Source organism: Eumetopias jubatus, unplaced genomic scaffold, assembly GCF_037043125.1.
Source record: "Eumetopias jubatus isolate StellerSeaLion01/CBP00866 unplaced genomic scaffold, mEumJub1_p1.0 scaffold_16, whole genome shotgun sequence".
Classification (NCBI taxonomy): domain Eukaryota; kingdom Metazoa; phylum Chordata; class Mammalia; order Carnivora; family Otariidae; genus Eumetopias; species Eumetopias jubatus.
Genome location: NW_028274822.1, coordinates 66,126,410 through 66,144,666, shown reverse-complemented (window position 1 = coordinate 66,144,666; position 18,257 = coordinate 66,126,410). Strand labels below are relative to the sequence as shown.

The 18,257-nt window shown below is 45.7% G+C and overlaps 1 pseudogene; it reads left to right on the top strand.

Annotated features, from left to right (window-relative positions):
• The first annotated feature begins 16,260 nt into the window (after positions 1-16,260).
• LOC114201962 (non-POU domain-containing octamer-binding protein-like) lies at positions 16,261-17,898 on the top strand (annotated as a pseudogene).
• The last annotated feature ends 359 nt before the right edge of the window (positions 17,899-18,257 follow it).

Sequence of the window (18,257 nt, the reverse complement as noted above, 5' to 3'; positions counted from 1 at the left end):
GAGAAACAACTACAGGATCACGAGGGCAGAATTCGAGAGATAAGTGATACGGTAAGACGAAACAACATTAGAATAATTGGGATCCCAGAAGAAGAAGAAAGAGAGAGAGGGGCAGAAGGTATACTGGAGCAAATAATAGCAGAGAACTTCCCTAATGTGGGGAAGGAAACAGGCATCAAAATCCAGGAGGCATAGAGAACCCCTCTCAAAATCAATAAAACTAGGTCAACACCCCAACATCTAATAGTAAAACTTACGAGTCTCAGAGACAAAGAGAAAATCCTGAAAGCAGCTTGGGAGAAGAGATATTTAACTTACAATGGTAGAAACATGAGATTGGCAACAGACCTATCCACAGAGACCTGGCAGGCCAGAAAGGACTGGCATGATATCTTCAGGCACTAAATGAGAAAAATATTCAGCCAAGAATACTATATCCAGCTAGGCTGTCATTGAAAATTGAAGGAGAGATAAAAAGCTTCCAGGACAAAAAAACTAAAGGAATTTGCAAACATGAAACCAGCCCTCCAAGAAATATTGAAAGGGGTCCTCTGAGCAAAGAGAGAGCCTAAAAGCAGCATAGACCAGAAAGGAATACAGACAATATACAGTAACAGTCACCTTACAGGCAATACAGTGGCACTAAATTCATATCTTTCAATAGTTACCCTGAATGTAAATGGGCTCAATGCCCGAATCAAAAGACATAGGCTATCAGACTGGATAAAAAACCAAGACCCATCGATATGCTGTCTGCAAGAGAGTCATTTAGACCCAAAACACCCCCACATTGAAAGTGAGGTGATGGAAAACCATTTACCATGCTAATGGACACCAAAAGAAAGCTGAGGTGGCAATCCTTATATCAGACAAATTAGATTTTAAAACAAAGACTGGAATAAGAGATGAAGAAGGACACTATATCCTACTAAAAGGGTCTATCCAACAAGAAGATCTAACAATTGTAAATATCTATGCCCCTAACATGGGAGCAGCCAATTATATAAGGCAATTAATAACAAAAGCAAAGAAACACATTGACAACAATACAGTAATAGTGGGGGACTTTAACACCCCCCTGACTGAAATGGACTGATCATCTAAGCAAAAGACCAACAAGGAAATAAAGACTTTAAACGACACACTGGACCAAATGAACTTCACAGACATATTCAGAACATTCCATCCCAAAGCAATGGATACACATTCTTCTCTAGTGCTCATGGAACATTCTCCAGAATAGATCATATCCTAGGTCACAAATCAGGTCTCAACAGGTACCAAAAGATTGGGATTATTCCCTGCATATTTTCAGACCACAGTGCTTTGAAACTAGAACTCAGTCACAAGAGGAAAGTCAGAAAGAACTCAAATATATGGAGGCTAAAGAGCATCCTACTAAAGAATGAATGGGTCAACCAGGAAATTAAAGAAGAATTAAGAAAATTCATGGAAACCAATGAAAATGAAAACACAACTGTTCAAAATCTTTGGGATACAGCAAAGGGAGTCCTGAGAAGAAAGCATATAGCTATACAAGTCTTTCTCAAGAAACAAGAAAGGTCTCAAATACACAACCTAACCCTACACCTAAAGGAGCTAGTGAAAAATGGCAACTAAAGCCTAAACCCAGCAGGAGAAGAGAAATAATAAAGATCAGAGCAGAAATCAATGAAATAGAAACCAAAAGAACAGTAGAACAGATCAGCGAAACTGGGAGCTGGTTCTTTGAAAGAATTCACAAGATTGATAAACCCCTGTCCAGACTGATCAAACAGAAAAGAGAAATGACCCAAATCAACAAAATCATGAATGAAAGAGGAGAGATCACAACCAATACCAAAGACATACAAACAATTATAAGAACATATTATGAGCAACTCTATGCCAGCAAATTAGATAACCTGGAAGAAATGGATGCATTCCTAGAGATGTATCAACTACCAAAATTGAACCAGGAAGAAATAGAAAACCTGAACAGACCTGTAACCACTAAGGAAATTGAAGCAGTCATCAAAAGTCTCCCAACAAACAAAAGCCCAGCACCAGATGGCTTCCCAGGGGAATTCTACCAAACATTTAAAGAAGAATTAATACCTATTCTCCTGAAACTGTTCCAAAAAATAGAAATGGAAGGGAAACTTCCAAACTCATTTTATGAGGCCAGCATTACCTTGATCCCAAAACCAGACAAAGACCCCATCAAAAAGGAGAATTACAGACCAATATCCTTGATGAACATGGATGCAAAAATTCTCACCAAAATACTAGCCAATAGGATCCAACAGTACATTAAAAGGATTATTCACCACGACCAAGTGGGATTTATCCCTGGGCTGCAAGGTTGGTTCAACATCCACAAATCAATCATCGTGATACAATGCATTAACAAAAGAAAGAACAAGAATCATAAGATCCTCTCAATAGATGCAGAAAAGCATTTGACTAAGTAAAGCATCCTTTCTTGATCAAAACTCTTCAGAGTATAGGGATAGAGGGTACATACCTCAATATCATAAAAGCCATCTATGAAAAACCTACAACGAATATCATTCTCAATGGGGAAAAGCTGAGAGCCTTTCCCCTAAGGTCAGGAACGTGGCAGGGATGTCCACTCTCACCACTGCTATTCAACATAGTATTAGAAATCCTAGCCACAGCAATCAGACAACAGAAAGAAATCAAAGGCATCCAAATCGGCAAAGAGGAAGTCAAACTCTCACTCTTTGCAGATGATATGATACTGTATGTGGAAAACCCAAAGACTCCACCCCAAAACTGCTAGAACTCATACAGGAATTCAGTCAAGTAGCAGGCTATAAAATCAATGCACAGAAATCAGTGGCATTCCTATACACCAACAACAAGACAGAAGAGAGACAAATCAAGGAGTCGATCCCATTCACAATTGCACCCAAAACCATAAGATACCTAGGAATAAATTTAACCAAAGAGGCAAAGGATCTATACTCAGAAAACTATAAAATACTCATGAAAGAAATTGAGGAAGACACAAAGAAATGGAAAAACGTTCCATGCTCATGGATTGGGAGAACAAACATTGTGAAGATGTCAGTGCTACCTAGAGCAATCTACACATTCAATGCAATCCCCATCAAAATACCATCCACTTTTTTCAAAGAAATGGAACAAATAATCCTAAAATTTGTATGGAACCAGAAGAGACCCCGAATAGCCAGAGGAATCTTGAAAAAGAAAAGCAAAGCTGGCGGCAACACAGTTCCGGACTTCCAGCTCTATTACAAAGCTGTCATCATCAAGACAGTATGATACTGGCACAAAAACAGACACATAGATCAATGGAACAGAATCGAGCGCCCAGAAATGGACCCTTAACTCTATGGTCAACTTATCTTTGACAAAGCAAGAAAGAATGTCCAATGGCAAAAAGACAGTCTCTTCAACAAATGGTGTTGGGAAAATTGGACAGCCACATGCAGAAGAATGAAACTGGACCATTTCCTTACACCACACACAAAAATAGACTCCAAATGGTTGAAAGACGTAAACGTGAGACAGTAGTCCATCAAAATCCTAAAGAACACAGGCAGCAACCTCTTCGACCTCAGCTGCAGCAACTTCTTCCTAGAAACATTGCCAAAGGCAAGGGAAGGAAGGGCAAAAATGAACTATTGGGATTTTCAAGATAAAAAGCTTTTGCACAGCAAAAGAAACAGTCCACAAAACCAAAAGACAACCGACAGAATGGGAGAAAATATTTGCAAATGGCATATCAGATAAAGGGCTAGTATCAAAAATCTATAAAGAACTCATCAAACTCAACACCCAATCAAGAAATGGGCAGAGGACACGAACAGACATTTTTCCAAAGAAGACATCCAGATGGCCAACAGACAAATGAAAAGTGCTCTACATCGCTTGGCATCAGGGAAATCCAAATCAAAACCTCAATGAGATACCACCTCGCACCAGTCAGAATGGCTAAAATTAACAAGTCAGGGAACGACAGATGTTGGCGGGGATGCGGAGAAAGGGGAACCCTCCTACACTGTTGGTGGGAATGCAAGCTGGTGCAACCACTCTGGAAAACAGTATGGAGGTTCCTCAAACAGTTGAAATTAGAGCTACCATATGATCCAGCAATTGCACTACTGGGTATTTACCCCAAATATACAAATGTAGGGATCCGAAGGGGTATGTGCACCCCGATGTTTATAGCAGCAATGTCCACAATAGCCAAACTGTGGAAAGAGCCATGATGTCCATCGACAGATGAATGGATAAAGAAGAGGTGGTATATATACACAATGGAATATTATGCAGCCATCAAAAGGAATGAGATCTTGCCATTTGCAACGACGTGGATGGAACTGGAGGGTGTTATGCTGAGTGAAATAAGTCAATCAGAGAAAGACATGCATCATATGACCATACTGATATGAGGAATTCTTAATCTCAGGAAACAAACTGAGGGTTGCTGGAGTGGTGGGGGGTGGGAGGGATGGGTGGCTGGGTGATAGACATTGGGGAGGGTATGTGCTATGGTGAGTTCTGTGAATTGTGCAAGACTGTTGAATCACAGATCTGTACCTCTGAAACAAATAATGCAAGATATGTTAAGAAAAAAAAAGTAGAAGATAGCAGGAGGGGAAGAATGAAGGTGGGGAAATCGGAGGGGGAGAAAAACCATGAGAGATGATGGACTCTGAAAAACAATCCTAGCTGCTCCTGAGGGCTTGATGGAAAGACCCAGTTCGAAGGCAGAGGAAGAAACTGCGACTCTCCCTCAGGTAAAGTCATTTTTTTCAAGTTTGTATTTTTATGAGATAGAATGAGAGAGAGAGAGAGAGAGAGAGAGAGAGAGAGAGGAAGCAGGGTGGGTAGCAGAGGGAGAGGGAGAAGCTGGCTCCCCGTTGAGCACGGAGCCCAATGTGGGGCTCCATCCCAGGTCCCTGGGATCATGACCTGAGCTGAAGGCACACGCTTAAACAACTGAGAAACTGAGGCACCATGGTAAAGTCATTTTCTGTGTCTGAAGTACAACCATTGTTTTGTTTCTATTTCCATGAACAACTGAGCATATACATTCCAGAGGATATATACAGTGTCCTCAGTGTTGAGAGTTTCCTGTGAGTTTATACCACTAACTGCCCGTATTTAGAGGGGCATTAAAACAAACAAACCTCACCACCAATTATTTACACAATGTATGGTAGCAAGCATTTTCTAGGAGATAATGTTGTCTGTGGAAAATAACCTTGTATTTGCTGATTAAAATGGACTTGTGAGATCTGACATTCAAAGGTGGAGCCTTTTTTGCAGGTGATTTTATTAGTTTTTTGGTCATAAACTCAATGATGTATCCCATCTAGCTTGCTCACATCACCAAGAGAACAAAAGATGTGTGCCAACGGTGTGCACAGGATGATGTGATCCTCACAGTGTTTCCTTTTCTCTAACTGTAGGAGGAGGCAATGGGAAATGGTCCAAGTATGTATTCTAAGATTAGTCACTTCTTGAGGACAAATCTAGCTGATGAACAAAGTGGGGCTTTCTCCTCCTCTTTGGTCTGAAGAGCTTCCCTGATTCTGGGCTCCTGCTGGGAATGGAGGCTGGGGTTGAGTGAGAAAAACTGTCCTGTAGAAACTTATGACCCTGTTCTACAGTCCCTGGAAGCAAGTAGGTCATTTAGGTGGTGTGGCTGGTGTGTATGAGGGTTGGGGGTTGTTTCTGTGAGTCGATGGGATGGGATTGTGCATGTCGGCATGTTAAGTGCATGTATTTCACTGGAAGACATTTCCCACATACACAGATCAATACAAGTGGCAAATTTCCAAAGGTAAACCTCATCCACACAGTGCACACCACCTAGGACACCACATTCCTCTCTGACCACAGCTACACCTGGAGGTTTGCCTAGGGCTCCCTTTCCTCAGATGCGAATGGGGCAGAAATGAAGGGCCCAACATCTGTCATAGTTAGGATAATTCCCATCCATGACCAAAACAGAGAAGAATCAGGAAGACATTTTGGTCTATCAAAAAATCATCATTAGCCTTGAAAAATGCTCACACCTTCAAAGCACATGCTGAAGGGTAAGTGGCAAATGGGGACTCCCAGTAAAGCTTCATCATTAGGTTGGTGCCCGACCAAACTTACTGCAAATCTCCTGCATGGCCAGGTGAGAGAGTGTCCGTGCTCTCACCAGGCCTCTCCTCTGTAATGAACTTGCCACTTGCTGGGGATGGGGGTTCCTGGAGAGAATGGGTCCCACTGACTCTAGGACACACACACATTGCACAGAAATGGAAGACTAGAAAGAAACAGCGCGTCGTTGACGGTGGCTATTTTGAAATGCAAGCATGTCAGTAGGTTGAAAGTTTATATCTTTGATTTTCCTCATGATAAATGATTAGTGAACAAATATAAAACTGGAGGGTAGTTTTGGTAGGATAGAATGCAGCCCTGCAACACGGTGTTCTTTAAATGAATTTCAATCTTCTAGAAGAGATGAGATCTGGGTAGGAGCAGCGTAGGTTTATCCTGGCAAAGAATCTGTCTTGAAAATGTCCACAACACAGGCGCAGTTTTGCTGAACTTCAAAGAGTCAGTAGGGTCACAGGATTCTGTCAGTAAAACATAGCACGCATTTACCCTCTTTCAGATTGATGGTTTCACCCTGATTCAATTCCCTGTAGCTAAAATTCAGAGGCAGTGTTTCTCTTTACTTTCCTGCTCCTCTCCCTGACCTTTCTTGATCCAGCAGCAGATCAGTCCATACTCATGAACCACCCTTGCCATACTCTTGTGCGCATGTCCACGCCAAACAAAGCTCCCAAAGCAATTCCTGAGCCGCCTCACCAGTGTCCTGACAGTTTCTGTGTGTTTCTACCTAGCTTCCCCGGATGGCCTGATGGATGACCTTTCCTTGGAGAGCGAAGAGGCAGAGGGCCCATTTTTCACCAAGGTGGTAAGCTGGCCTTTCTTTGTGTGAGATACAACATTCTTTTTTTCTCTTTCGAGAAAGTATTGAAGTCAGATACAAAAATCTCAGCAAGTACAATTTACGTGGTGGGGGGAATGTTTAGTGACAGTCTATTACCAACTGATACTTGATTCCAAAGACATTTAAAAAACAGCAGGATCAGTTACAGTCTGCAGGCTAGTGAGCTTTTCCATGGATAGCAGTATTCCTCCTTGCCAATGATTTGGTCAAATGGACCTGGGACATGCATCCTGTAGGAAGATCTGATGCCTGTGTCCATGACTAAGTTTGCTCTGTTCATGTTTTGGGGTTCGCTGGCCTCTGTCACCCTTTCCCACCTGGGTTTCTCCCATCACCAAGATCCCAAAAGAGCTGTGCAAACAGGACAAGGCATGATTCGATGCTCATAATGTTTTCTTCTCTGAAATTGCAGGTGGCCCTGCTGGAACCTGACAGTGGTAAGTATTCTGTACTCTATAGCCACACCCGTGTTTGGAACAAGGTAGAAAATGGGAAAGGTGGGGCTTTATTGTAGGCTCAATGTTGAGAGCCACCCTGATTCCAGGTCCTGCTGGAGTGAGTATAGGTGGTATGGAAATAGAAAGGGATTTTCTGGGTAAAGACCCGTGGCCACATTGCACTGTCCCCGGAAGCTACTGTGCTGCCCTTAGGTGGTGTAGGTTTGTGTGCAGGCTGGTAGTTGGGTCTACATGTGAATCCAAGTGCTGTGATTCTCAGGGTGTGTGTGTGTGTGTGTGTGTGCGCGTGTGTGTGTTAGTTTGGCGAGTGGTGCGTTTCCCTAGGTGTAATTTTCCTTAAACACAGCAATTAATGGTGCCCAGTTTCTCAGTGAAATTTCCCATCACCGTCACATCATGAATGTATATGCACGTGAAAATACTTCAACATGCGCAATTTAAATATGTGTTCCTTACTTGCAAATACACATCAATTCACCTGGAAAACAAATCTCATCACCAACTAGGTAGAGGATAACCACAGATTCCTGTTTGACAATCCCTGTTCCTCCATGTGACTCTCACCTCATGGCAGGCCGCGTGGCATGAATGGTCATGGTCCCCCACTCCTGCCACTTCACTCACACACAACGCTCTTCTCTGGAGGCCCCACAGTGAGTCTTCCCACCCCAATCTGAAGCACTGAGTACCGGGACAGACGCCTTCCTCCTGCAGGTGGCTTCTGGGGCAGCCTCGTGCCACACCCAGTTCTGGGGGGAACCTGAGAAAGGAACAGCGGCCAGGAAGAGTGGGGGCCAATTCACTCCATCTTTCCCCTTTGACATCTACCATTTACCTTCAGATACGGTGTCTAAGAATAAAACTGTCATTCTCACGAGGAAAACCACACGCCCACCACTGATCCTAGGTGTGGCTCTCTGAGGTGGGCAAAAAAGTGTAGGATGAAAGGAGAAATGAGGTCCTTTTCAGGGACTGAGCATCACTGTGGGTACCTGGGCCTCTACCAAGGAGGAAGGAAGGGTGCTCTGTGCATCGCAAGGTGGGGAAAGAGAACCTCAAACCTCAACATTGTGCCGGGAGAATCACCACTCACTTCCCTGTCCATCTGCCAGTGCAAGAGGGACTTGTTTGATTCTGAAGGCTTTTGCAAGTAAACAAGTGAAGGTAGTTCTTTTAAGTCACCGTGAATGTAAACAGAGCCAAATTAGGGTTTCCGTTTTCTTTTGGAGCATAAATCTTCTGAGAAACGTGTATTTTAAGAGGAGCTGATTTTCATACACCTATTTTCCTCAAAGAAACAAGAACAAATAGACTGCTCGATTTTAAAATGCCATTTGTTTATCCAATAACAACTGTCCCAGTCAAAGAAGGAAGGTTGTCCTAGAAATCCTTAATCTGTACATCGTAGTTTCCATTGCTGGAGGTTGACTGCAATGTTTCGAGATCAGGAGCACCAGTGTTATCTGAGCCCACACTGCCCACACGTAGCATAGTATTAGCTCCTTCGTGAATGGGGATGAGAAAGGACGTGGCCAAGTTGCTGGGGTCACACTGTGTAGACATCTTCGCCGGCGCCTGGACAGAGCAGCTTTCTGTCATCCTCTCCATCTAGCTGTGCGACCCTTCCCCTCTTTCCCACCCACCAAACCCTGTCGGTCCTTTTTAGCTTCATACTCTAGATCACGTAGATTTTGCCTGTGGTATATATACACATAACATCACATTTACCCTCTTGATGAATTTCCAAGTGTATGGCACACTATTGTCAACTCGATGTGCATGGTTTCGCACCAGGTCTCTAGATTCTTCCATCTGGCATGACTCAATCTCCATAAGCATGGAACAGCAACACATCGCCCCTCCCTAACTCTTGGCACCCACCCTTCTGCTCTCTGCTTCCATGACTCTGACTACTTTACATTCCTCATGTAAATGCAACCAGACAGTAGTGGTTTCTTGGTGATTGGCTTCTTTCACTCACACTAGTGTCCCTGATGACACTCATGGGTCCACAATGACAGGCATTCCTCCTCCTCTAAAAGCTAAATAATTTGGATATTGTATGGATATACGAATTTGTCCTTGAAATTCATCTGTAAGTGAATCCTTGGCTATTTTCCATACCCTGGATACTGTGCGTAATGCTGCAGAGTTGGGACCACAGGTGTATCTTCAACATAATGATTTAAATGTGATCCCTGGCTTGTTGAATGGCTCTGTGTCCACCAGCTCTATGAACATCTGACAACATACCAGAAAGGTCAGGCAGATGCTGCATGACCCGTAAACATTTCAACTAATGTGGTATGAATGGGTGAGTCTCTCCCTCTAATAACAGGATTGTTCCTCTTTCTGTTGCTACAGATTTGCGTGTGGAGAGCATACACGACTCGAGTAGTGAGGAGGAAGCACTCAGCGAACAGTACTCAGGTAGGGAACAGTGGGAGAAGGCCCCTGGGCACGTGGGGTTGCACCTGCCGCTCTGGAGAATGAAGAAGGTGGATAAGAAATCAGAAAGGAAAGGGAAACATTGGCGACAGGGATGATTTGTTCATTTCATCTTTCCTGACTGAGAAGAAGAGAAATTGTGTCCATGGGCGTTTAGTGTATGCTGGGTTTGGAATCACCACTCCTTGGTGGGCTATTTTCATGATCTTTCCCAAAAAACCTGCCCTTCCGTCCCTCTGCAGCTGCCAAATGTTAATGCTTAGGTTCTTTGGTCACCGCCTCTCGGGGATTGTGCACGAGAGCTTCTGTACTTCTCTTGTCCTTGACCTACAATGCACATGACTCGGCGGCCACAACAACCCTCTCCCGCACACGAGCACCAGGACACTAAGTGCCAGGGAGAGCCAGGAGTGGGAAGAGAGGTAAACTCTCTCGCTCATGACGTCCAGGACCTGTACCAAACCTTCCTGGTTCTGTCCTGGTGGCTGTACATTAAAGAGGACGCCCAGAGCCAGAGGAGGTAAAGAACATTTCCACTGGCGGCACTGCATAGGCTGCCGTGGCACTTAGCTTCCTCCAGCCTTCACAGCCCACCCGAGGCTGACCTGGGCACGTGCCTCCAGGGGAGAGACGCCCCTGTGCGGCTGCCCGGGACACGCTTGGCGGTGGGCCGGGGTCCCAGAGGCCTGTGTGAAGGTGCGGCTGGGCCTGCGGCACACACTCGCTGTCACGGCCCCGCCGACCTGTCACCAGGTGTCATCCAGGCATAGGACAGAGCCTCTGGGCAGCAGGGCCAGGGAGTCACAGCTCCTCTCCCAACCCCCCTCGCCATGCTCACAGCACTGGCCATGCTCCCCACTCCCCAGTCAGGCCAACCTGTGGGAAGGGAAAGGAGCATCCTTAGGAGAGGAGGAGGAAGGGGAGCAGGGAGGGAGAGGAGCAGGCAGGGAGGAAGGCAAAGTCCTGCATAGACAGTCATGGGGACAGTGAGTGCCTACAGGAGCGACAGGATGATGCAGACTTAATTCCTGGTCAAGAAGAGAACCGGAGGTGGGAAAAGCAGGTGGGAGCCCAGAGACCCACTTCCACCCTGTGCAGAGAAAGGCACCAAGGCAGGGAGGATGCAGAGCCGAGGACCCATCAAACTGAGGTCAGAGCCCAGCATCCCAAGAGCAACAGGCCATAGGCTGTCCCCTCCACTAACTCTCCTTTGTCCTTTCCCACGGCACCCCCAGCATCACCACTGCTCTCCGCACGCGAAGAGAACTCCATGGACGAAGAAGATTCCGATGGAAGGAGCAACATTGTGCCTGTGATTCATTTCCTCCTCCAGGTCTTGCCCTTCCTCTCTCTGCGGTCCATGAGCTCCTCTTTCTAGCTCCTCCCCGTTTCCTGGTTTGACGAGGCCCACCTGGAGGACCTGGTTTCCTGCAGGCACTGAGACTTTGCATCTGCAGTGCTCAGGAAATCACTCTGCAGCCCTCCTCAGCCTTTCTTAGCATCACCCTGACCCCTCACCACTGAGTCTGGGAAGCAGCCCTGAACAGCTGAGCAGGGAGCTGGGCTGGGAGTCCGCAGGGCAGAGCTCACCCTGCCGGAGGGGCTTCAGGAAAGGGAGACGGGGACTGGAATGCCCCACTTGGGTGTTTCCTGACTGGAAAGATGGTTATGCCTGATTCTGCTCTTCCTTGCAGCCCTCAGGATGCTCCCCTTCAATCAACTTGGAAGAAAAAACAAAGGAAGCCATCTCTCAATCAGAAGAGAAGGACTTATGAATGGGGTGAGTTTGGCAGGAAATGGGGAAGGCACACATGCACACATGTTCTCCATCGCTTCCCTGACTCACTTGTTGGCACCTCAGGAAACCGCACGAAACCTGGGATGCTGCCCTAGCGCCTGAGCACAAAGAGGAGACAAGAGGAAGGTCCTAGTCTCTGCAGGCTCTAGGATGCCCCGAGCACATCCCACGGGGAACCTGACCCTGATCTGTACAACTTCCTGTGCTGGATGACCCCACTTTCATTAGAATTGGATTGGATGATGCACTTAGGGATGCCCTTACCCCCGGACAAGTTTTCTCCCACTTGCCAGCGATTCCTTGTAATTATGATATTAAGGCTGGACCTCAAACAAAAAGCGCTTCTTCATGGTTTCATCCCTCATAGTCATATTGATCCGATGAGCCACCCCTTTGAGGTACAATTGCAAACAGAGGCTTTAAGTAAGCATCCAACAGCCCTCCTGGTAAAAGTAGCCTCAAAGTTCACTTCAGGACCGTTCCTGACTGGAATGACTTCACGTCAGGTCCAGAGTGTCATACAGACCAAAGGCCACCAATAGATGATAGGAGGTCTACCTATTAAGTACCATGTTATGCTTATGGATATGCCCAAACAATACTTAAAAACTGTCCCACTTTAAACCCAGCTACCCTTATGCCTGGACATGACCATTTTACTTCTATAGAGCGTAACTGTCCACAGGTTATTGAATCGACCAGATTTAAGATGCCCCTATGAAAATGCAGAGGACAGGTGGTTTACCAATGGCATTAGTTTCATGGAAAGGGGGTAAGAAAAACTGGGTGTGCTCCACTTAGTCTAACTCAGACTGTTGAGGCCAAAGCCCTGTCAGCAAACACATCTGCCCCCAAAAGCAGAAGTAAGAGTGCCCACCTGTTCTTTGCAATTGGCAAAAGCCTTAAAGGTATTTATACTGACTCAAATATGCCTTCCTAGCCCTATATGCCCATGGAGCAATTTGAAGAGAAGGGGATTATGAACAAGCCATGACTCCCCAATCCAATATGGGCCTGAAATGACTGCACGTTCAAAGAAGGGCCCTCCAAAACCGAGTAGCACTTGAAATCCTGACTGCAGTTCAAGGAGGCCCCGTATTAGATGGCTGGTTCCTGGCTGAGACCCAGTGGCTATGCAGCTCTAACCTGTGGCCACGGCTTCCCCCAGGCTGGACAGGCCACCGTACTCTTGGGTTTTGCCTGGATGCATGGGCGCATTATGAAAGCCATCACCAACCCAGCCAACCTTCCAAATTTAAAGCAACCGTGGACACATTCTGTGTTCCACTGTTATGGCCACTTAGCACCCATCTCTGTTCCCTCTTTGGGACTGGAGGTTGTCGTGTGGCACATGGAAGCCCTTAATAAGTACATAGTCCAGGACCTATATGATACCCAAAACACCATTTCTCTATTAAATATTGAAATGACTCAAATGCGTAAAGCAGTTCTACACAATAGAATGGCATTAGATATTTTACCTGCTGCACAAGGTGGAACGTGTGCTATTACAAAGACAGAATGCCCTGTGTAAATTCCAGATTATCACAGAAATATTTCTGGGTTTCTGACAGAATGAATACTCAAATTAGTGCTTTAAAGGATCCCTCTCTTTCCTTTAAAAAATTGGCTAAACTCTTGGTCTGGGGGAGGATTCTCATCCACTATCAATGGACTCTTAATTGGGCTTCTCTTTCCTTTGTTTATTCTAATCATGTTTTGTTGTTTTCTCCAGTGTCTCTCCACTTGGTGCCCAGAATCCTTCACTGCAATAACTTCCAGACGACAGATGGCCCCTTCCACTCAGGAAGAGCCACACAAACGGTCTCCCCTAGACTCACCCTTTCACAACTCCTACATATATAGGCCACCAACTGACCAATAGTGACCCATAGGGACATCTCTATGCCCCTCTTCAGCAGGAAGAAGTTACAGAAGATGAAACCTTCCACCTTCAACAACCTTCAAGATTTAAGGGTCAAACTATTCAGGGGGTAAATGAGGGAGTAGAAGGCTAGATGAGGACAAACCAGAACCTGGCACCCTACACCTCTCCGCCCACCATGTGTTACAATGTGACAATCCTCAGGCACTCCTGGCTGTCCCTGTGCTGTAATAAAATCACCTTTTTACAACCAACCTCACAAGAACCCTTTCTTGACTGTCGGCCTCGAACCCTTACGTCTTTCCTACATCAGTCCTCACCTCTTGTAAGGCCCATGTGGAAACACCCCTGCAATACTGTCACATTTCTTTCAACACATTCGTCTCTAACCACCTAACCTGCGGCTCATTCCGTATCCTCGGAGAACAGGAGATTTCAGTTAGACTTGGACTGAAACTGTAACATGGCACCTCTTTCAGTCCCTCGCTTTTGTTGATTTTCCCCATCTTAATCTCCCCAGCATCCCATCCTCATGTACTTTTTCTCGCTCACAGTTTACCTTGTCAACAGTTTCTAATCACCAATGTCCTATAATGTGTTTCTGCTCCTTGGTAGACAATTTCATTTCATTTCTTTGTGATCAAGGTCAAATTTTAACCCTCTCACGTTTGCCTCGCAGCTTTCACATTTTCCTTCCCCTCACGCCTCTCTACCTCTTTCTCTTCTCCCCTTTTTAAGGCACTTTTTTAAAGTTTTTTCTTATGCTCAGTTAGCCACTGAACAGCACATCAATAGTGTTTGATGTAGTGTTTAATGATTCATTAGTTAGGTATAACACCCAATGCTCATCACACCATGGGCCCTCCTCAATAACCATCACTCGGTGATGAACTCAATGTGAACTTGTGGGGGGAAACACTAGAGCTGGATTGTAGTGCGAGAAGCTTCAGGTGGAGCTCCATCCTGAGCTTACACCAAGAACTCAGGGTGAGCATCATCCCTGACACAGTAGCGAAGGTGCAGGAACCCTCCGGGGACACCCTGGATCATTGCTGCTGCTGAAATCCAATGAAATCCAATCCAATGTGGGAATCCCATTACACGTGGAGCCAACACATCAAGGACCTGGGAGGACTCACGCAGAATAAAATCCTCTCAGTGGGATGAGGAAGGGAAAGTCCTCACTTACCCCATTTTCCTTAGGGAACAAGGACATCCTCACACTGAGGAAACACCGATTCCAAAGCAAGGTGTAAAATCCTTCCCCTGACATTGACATCAGAAAACTCTAACTGGGAACATACTTCACAAAGAATTTTTCCTTTTATCGTGCAATTGAGACGGGAGCTCAGACACTGGCAATTGTACACTCCAAATAGACACAATGGTGAAGTGTTCTGAGAATTGTTGAATGCGACATTCAGGAACAGGTAACAAAGAAAGGAGCCATCTCACTTCAACAGATCAGTACTTCCAAACATGGCAGCACTACTGAGTGGACGTGTGTCTGTCAGAACCACGAACACTGCGCTGAGTAACAATTCCCAACTCCTTCTTCAACAAAAGCCCAAATGAAGAAGAGCAAAGAGCATGGACTGATGCCAGGTGATTCTATCAGAAGAGACACCAAATTAAAGACTCTCCACAACCAGGACAGAAGGGACTTCACCAGGCCCTGTTAACCACTTCCTGGGACACCAAATTAGAGGGAATCAACCAAATACATGGACTTCAACTCCTACAACTGACACCCGGCTCTTCCTAGGATGACATTCACCTTCAACCCAGGATGAGAAGCAGATGACAACTGAGTAGAAAGCTAACCTCATGATTCAGGACCAGGCCTGTTCTTGTTCTCATTACTCTTTGTAACTCTGGTAACTTAGATGATCTTATGTCTGCTGGTTCATCTCCCCCCCCCTCCTATGACAGCCTCCAAAATTTCATGCTTACCTGCTCATCATGCTGATTTTACACCCAAGAGCACCATAATTACCTACTCTAAAGAGACAATTTAAACCACCTTTTTAGCACATCATGGAATGACTCCAATGTGCATTTACCTTCTGGCTGCTGCCTATTTGGGGGGTATATTTATTATAGGGGACCTATTTTAGGAAGAATATTTCAAGCCATGTTGCCATATTCATTCTGAAAGGCAACAGACTAGTTTAATGAGTCATTTTATTCTGGTTAGGAGTCAAAGACTTAGCCTCTTGGGAGACAGTGGTAAAAGGGATTTCTCTGTGGGGCCCAGACCCTGCAGCAAGTAGCAATTTAGGCTGATGGAAGAAAAGCCACTTGATTAAGGACAACAAGATCCGACAAGGACGGAGAATGCATCTCAGTTAGGGTTGGAAGCAGAACAACCTTGGTAACATTGCTCTGGGCAAAATGTGACCTGGTGTTCCACCACAGAAATTGGTCTGGGTGTGCCTTTCATAGATCATATGTAATGATCCTACAAAAAAAGTAAAAACAAAAACTTTGGAGCTTTAAATGAAAACATCAAGAAAGGGACAAGACAAGCCACAGACTGGGACATAATGTTGGCAGATGTATATCTGATATGGAACATAAGACCTCTTACAACTCAGTAATAATTGATTTTTAAAAAATAACCCAATTTGAGCTTTTCTCGGGATGGTAGAGGCCATGTAGCATCACCGTTACTCTGAGAACAGTCGGTAGAGGGGTGCAAAAATGCAGAGCAATAAAACCTTTAACTTGGAGAAGTAAAACCATAATCCAAGGAAGCATCATCAGCATCACCACCAGCAGCAAGAGCAGCAGCCACCACTGCCACCGATACCTGCAAATGGGCAACAAGCCAGCAGCCAAAATGAAGGCTTGACTATTGACCTGAAGAATTTTAGGAAACCAGGAGAGAAGACCTTCACCCAACGTAGCCGGCTCTTTGTGGGCAATCTTCCTCCTGACATCACTGAGGAGGAGATGAGGAAACTATTTAAGAAATATGGGAAGGCAGGCGAAGTCTTCATTCATAAGGATAAGGGCTTTGCCTTTATCTGCTTGGAAACACGAACCCTAGCGGAGATTGCCAAAGTAGAACTGGACAACATGCCACTCCATGGAAAGCAGCTGCGTGTGCGCTTTGCCTGCCATAGGGCATCCCTTACAGTCTGAAACCTTCCTCAGTATGTTTCCAATGTACTGCTGGAGGAAGCCTTTTCGGTGTTTGGCCAGGTGGAAAGGGCTGTAGTCATCGTGGATGATCGAGGAAGGCCCTCAGGGAAAGGTATTGTTGAATTCTCAGGGAAGCCAGCTGCTCGGAAAGCTCTGGACAGGTGCAGTGAAGGCTCCTTCCTGTTAACCACATTTCCTTGGCCTATGACTGTGGAGCCCAGGGACCAGTTGGATGATGAAGAGGGACTTCCAGAGAAGCTGGTTATAAAGAACCAGCAATTTCACAAGGAGCGAGAGCAGCCACCCAGATTTGCACAGCCTGGCTCCTTTGAGTATGAGTATGCCATGCGCTGGAAGGCACTCACTGAGATGGAGAAGCAGCAGCAGGACCAAGTGGACCACAACATCAAGGAAGCTCATGAGAAGCTGCAGATGGAGATGGAGGCCACTCGCCATGAGCACCAGGTCATGCTAATGAGACAGGATTTGATGAGGTCAAGAAGAACTTTGGAGGATGGAAGAGCTGCACAACCAAGAAGTGCAAAAACGAAAGCAACTGGAGCTCAGGCAGAAGGAGGAATGCAGGCGCCGTGAGGAAGAGATGCGGCGGCAACAGGAAGAAATGATGCAGCAACAGCAGGAAGGATTCAAGGGAACATTCCCTGATGCGAGAGTGCGAGAGAACAGGAGATACGGATGGGCCAGATGGCTATGGGAGGTGCTATGGGCATCAACAACAGAGGCGCCATGCCCCCTGCTCCAGTGCCAGCAGGTACCCCAGCTCCTCCAGGACCTGCCACTATGATGCCAGATGGAACCTTGATATTTTTTTTTAAAGATTTTATTTATTTATTTGAGAGACAGAGAATGAGAGAGAGAGAGCACATGAGAGGGGGGAGGGTCAGAGGGCGAAGCAGACTCCCTGCTGAGCAGAGAGCCCGATGTGGGACTCGATCCGGGGACTCCAGGATCATGACCTGAGCCGAAGGCAGTCGCTTAACCAACTGAGCCACCCAGGCGCCCTGGAACCTTGATACTGACCCCACCAACAACTGAACGCTTTGGCCAAGCTGCTACAATGGAAGGAATTGGGGCAATTGGTGGAACCCCTTCTGCATTCAACTGTGCAGCTCCTGGAGCTGAATTTGCTCCCAACAAACGTCGCCAATACTAATAAAAATTTCGATGTCTAGTTTCACAAAAACCCTTAAAAGAAGGACCCTTTTTGGACTAGCCAGAATTCTGCCCTGGAAAAGTGTTAGGGATTCCTCCCAATAGTTAGGTCTTCCTTGCCTGTACTACTCTGAGGGAGTTTGCTGGAGGCTGAGAGCAAGGGAGGGGCGATATTTAACAAATCAGTTCTGTGTGGTATATCGTTTAACTAATTGATTTTCTATGGTACATTCCTGAAGTTTCATGTGATTGTTGGGGGCCTTCTGGGGGGGGGACCATGGCAAAATGGATCCAGTTAGAGCCCATATTAATCTTGATCATTCCATTCTTTGTCCAGCCTGTTCTATTTGGTTTCTCATT